At 36.7% G+C, this 4,646-nt stretch overlaps 1 long non-coding RNA gene across 1 annotated transcript; it reads left to right on the forward strand.

Annotated features, from left to right (window-relative positions):
* Positions 1–2,138: 2,138 nt before the first annotated feature.
* LOC118499163 lies at positions 2,139–4,646 on the forward strand. Its single transcript, XR_004901680.1, has 3 exons — positions 2,139–3,180; positions 3,297–3,353; positions 4,089–4,646. It is a non-coding gene; the product is annotated as an uncharacterized LOC118499163 (long non-coding RNA).

A 4,646-nucleotide genomic window follows, 5' to 3' on the forward strand; every position in this document is an offset into this window, starting at 1 on the left:
AGCAGCGCCCCTTTCCCTCCATTCCATGCCATTGGCATCTCTTTACGAGGTCTGTACAGTAATCTCCTAACTTATTTCCTTGTTTCTTCATTTATCTAGATCCGATCTATTTTACTCGTGGCATCCAGAAGGATCTTAAAAAATAAAATTTGATCGTATCACTTCTTGGCTTAAAACCCTACACTAATACTCCCTTATGCTTACAAATAAATTGACCTCCAGCCACAATTTATGCCCTCTTTCACGCACTCCTAAGCTGTCAGCATTCTTGCTCACCCCGCTGCACTCACTCTGGCCTCCTGTTGCTCTTCAAATGTAGAGTGATCTTGCGGTGTCTGGAACACCCCTCCCACACAGCCTGTGTCTGGCAGCTTTGTTCTTCAGGTCTGAGATTACAGATGTTTTTCTCAGAGATGTTGTTATCTTCTCTAACACAATTATATACTTTATCTGCTTACTACTTATTTTTTCCCCATCTCCTCCCCAGACTAGAAGCTCCATGAAGACAAGGATTATCCTTCAAGGACAATACCTTTTGTGCATAGTGGAGATACGCCTCATACCAAAGTGTCTGGTATGTGACAAGTTCAATGGGAATTTGTTCAGTGACTGAATTCGTAAATGTTAGCTGTTGACAAGGTCTCTTGTGCTTCACTGAATCCCATTTTTCTCTCTGTGAGGTTTAGAAGTATGATTCTGTAAATTGGTATGAGATTTCCATGTTAATTATTAATTCATGTCTTCTTACACTTAACTATGCCATTAGCCAAGGTAAATCAAAAGAATCCTTCTTCCTTGACCTCCAAAGAACTTAACTAAAATAGTATATTTTTATGTGTCTCCTACCTCACCATCTCTTGGAATTCTCATCATATCAAGTCAATTTATATTTTTCTCATTCAAAAGCCACTTTATATATAGCTTATTTTCTCTGACGGAAGTATAATGAAAAGGGGAAGAAGAAACCTTATTATGATACATAATTTTCTTCTCACTGAATAAAAAAAAGGAATAGCTAGTCTATTTAGGCTATATATTTTTTGGAAGTTAAGAAATAAAGTATGAGGTAGAATAAAATACATGTAGAATAAGGTAGAGCCCACAGATCCCTGTATCTTACAGAAATTTAAAGATTTTCATATGAAATATATAATAATATTTCTTAAGTACTTTCATGGAAATGTTTCTTCTAAAATGACAATTATTTTGATATGCGTTCCCATTTCATTAATTTAAAATATATAAATAGAACATGAACTTTAGTGCTAATTGGCAGTGGTGTTATTTTCCTCACAGTCTTAAAAAAACATTCAGAGCTAAAAGTTTACTTGTAAAACATCTACATCCAGACAAGAATTCAAAATACGGGGGCAGGGACATAACTAGTTTTACAGTTATTTTTATGGAAATCATACAATAATTAATAAATAACAACACAAGAATAAACTCTGTGTCCCAGGTACTCACAACTCTAAACTTACTTTTGCCCCGCCCTGTATTTAAGAAGTAATTAGGGAACAGACATTTCTTTCAGGATTATAGCAGCCTACAATGAGGATTATTCAGGTGCTAACATTATTAAATGATCTAAGAGTTGACAGAAAAATCAGTATAATATTTAAAATTCACTCAGATGCTCGATTTTAATAAGGAGAAGTACATAAAACAGCGTAGAAGTAAATTAAGGACTGAGCCCTAACTTTATTAAGTACTAGATAGAAACCCACAGATGTCTTCTATGAGCTTTTGCTGTTTTGCTGTGGACAGTCTAGATTAATTTTAAAATGAATTTTAAAATGAAGTACAGTTTTTCCTAACAGAAAAAAAAAATAAAAGTGAATCAACTGAGACATAAGAACAGAAGAATAAACATTGAAATAAACATTGCAGCCGAAACTAAAGTAACTGAAGTGAAAATGATTTCATAATGAACTTTTATGTTTAACAAGCCCAGACACTTGGAACAGTGTAAGCTATATTAAACCCTTTTATGAAAGGATTATGTTTTGTATGATGAGTGTTTTAATATAAGTATGCTACACGGCGTAAAACACAACTACGTTTAACTCAAAGTAATTACAAGAATTCAGGCAAAATTATTTTCTCCTGCACTATCACAGTGATACAGACGAAAAAAAAATTCTTCTGGAACCTTTCACCAACATGCCTCTGTTTGAATTCCTTTTGGAAGTATATATTGCGTCTCTGCCTCAGCCACCTTTTACATCGACAGTTGGTAGCACAAGCCTTTTAACGTGCAAAGGGGAGCAGCTCTTCAGCCAATCTGTGATAAAAGGGAAAAAAATGAAATCACTATGGAAACTGCAGGAAGGATCTAAAAGCTCTCTTTATAAAGTAAACGTCTGATGTTTGTGTCTGCAGGGGTAAAAAATTCATAAATCTGTATGATGCTATCATTTCTGATTTGTTATCACTGCAAGTGCCAACTGGAAGCCGCCTGACCTTAGCTTCATTAAGTGCGATCTATTCAGAAAGAGTTAGTATTCAACAGGAGGAGGACGTGGTCGGCAGAGAGGTCGGGGGCTTCAGGGGATAGTGCGGGAGTGAGCGAAGAAACTAATTTGCTTAGAATGTTTCCTTTCTTTTCTCACTTGATTGTCTTTTTCTTTTATATCACGGTGACTTGATGGAATCAGGCACACAGCATTGTTCTGCTTTGTGTTTTATTTTGGTTTGTTTTTCATTCAGAAATGAAGCATATCTCAGACCTACATTCAACTTAGAAAATGATGTCTGCCTTTGACTTTGAATTGAAGGGAGGAAAAAAGGACAAAAACTGAAATGTTAACCCTCTTCCTTCAATCAAAAAGCAAATAAATACCAGGGAGAAGTCATTCTCACTTCAGCACCCTGGACCCCCAGGAGGAGCACGGTGAAGGTGACCCGGGACTGCACGAGCTCTGATGAATCTGATCGGAAGGCAGACAGCCACAGACACCTGTGCCACTGGAGAAGTTTCGGGATAAATCATCTGTTCTCAGAAGTTAAGTGACTTTTAAAAGACAGTGCACGGTTGTTGAAATAGGGAGCTTTCTACTTGTTAATCGTTCACCTGTGGAGGAGGGGCTGTGGGGTCAAGAGGACACAGAAAAATACTCCAACGCGAGAAATTCTGCAAAGTGAAGAACAGCCTTAATTCTGAGGAACATGAATATTCAAGTAAGTAGACCAGTTTCCTGCCACTGCACCTATTTCTGCAGTGTTTACAATTGAATACAACTTCATTAGTTAGATTTTCAGGCAGTAAAAACTGTGGCTTTCTATTTTTTTTTAAGTTTATGGCAACTTCACCACAGTTGGATGCATTGAATTGTCAAAGACGGATGTGCATGGTAATTGATTTATATCGTCATGCTGTATTTAGACAATTATAAACATTGCTAATCTAATGTTTCAGGGTACTTATGAACAATTAGCAATTCTGCTCTAGCATCTCAAACACACTTTTGATGCTAATAATACACTGAGATAGGTTTTATAAATCCTAAAAGGGCTGTTGTGTAAATGATGATTGGAAAAAGATGAGTTTTTTTTTTTCCCCAGTGGAATGATTAAGGCTTTGAAACTAAAAACACAGGTATACTGGAAGCAAGCTTGCAAAAATTCAGCACATTTAACAGGGACGATGTTTTGCTTTAAAATAGAAGAACATGACAACCACTATACTAACTTTATTGAACTTCTACTGCTACTAAAGACTAACTTGGCTATTTGTGCAGCCTTTACAATTTCCAGTGCGTTCTCTCACGTTAGAAGAGTGTTAATGGTCAGTGATGCAGAGTCGAATGGAAGTGTATGTTTGGACACATGAACGTAAATACACACATACTTCCCTTTGGAAACATTTAAATGCCTCACACATACAGACTTCACTGATGCTTTTGTGCATATAATAAAAACCAATTATCTGTGGAGAAAACTTGACTGGGTGGAAGGAAATGAAATTGGTTTTTAAGGACTTTCTTAAACAGCAGTAGCTAGGGAAAGCTCCAATAACGTTTTAGCTCAGGATTGGAATGACTCTGCTATATTAATAAATCATGCTTTATCCTGACTCTTATCAAAAGATTTGGATGGAGAAGACTGCCCACAACAGAAGGTAGAGAGAAGGGCACTTCCGGCTGGAGGTTTGTGTGTACCAGACCACTCTCCCAGTCCCCAGGGAGCTCTGGAGACCGCCGTTGGAGAAGACAGGTAGGTCCCAACTCACTCAAAGAGTGGGGAACAGGGTTATACATGCCTACTAACAAAACTTCCTTTCAGACTGTAGGTTGTGAAGGGAATGTTCGTGTTCTGGAATATTCTGTGATGTTTAAAATGCTGTACAAAATAAATGTAAGGAAATCTTTACCAACTTTTCTGCTTAATTCCCTTCAGGGAGATTCCCAAAGTCCATGAAATGCTTTGAATATCAACTTTCATAAATCAGCTCCATGTTAATTTTTTTCATTGTGCTTTAAGTCTGAGACCACTTAAGAAGACATTTATGGGAACATGGAAAACATATTGTTTCATTTATGCATGCAACAATGCAAAAACTTTCCCTTTGTTACTGTTCAGAATATTGGCATTCTATTTTCTGTATGCATGTTCTCAGAACTGACTTTCAGAGCTATTCTAGAATA

Source organism: Phyllostomus discolor, chromosome 2 (genome assembly GCF_004126475.2).
Source record: "Phyllostomus discolor isolate MPI-MPIP mPhyDis1 chromosome 2, mPhyDis1.pri.v3, whole genome shotgun sequence".
In the NCBI taxonomy this organism is placed as follows: Eukaryota; Metazoa; Chordata; class Mammalia; order Chiroptera; family Phyllostomidae; genus Phyllostomus; species Phyllostomus discolor.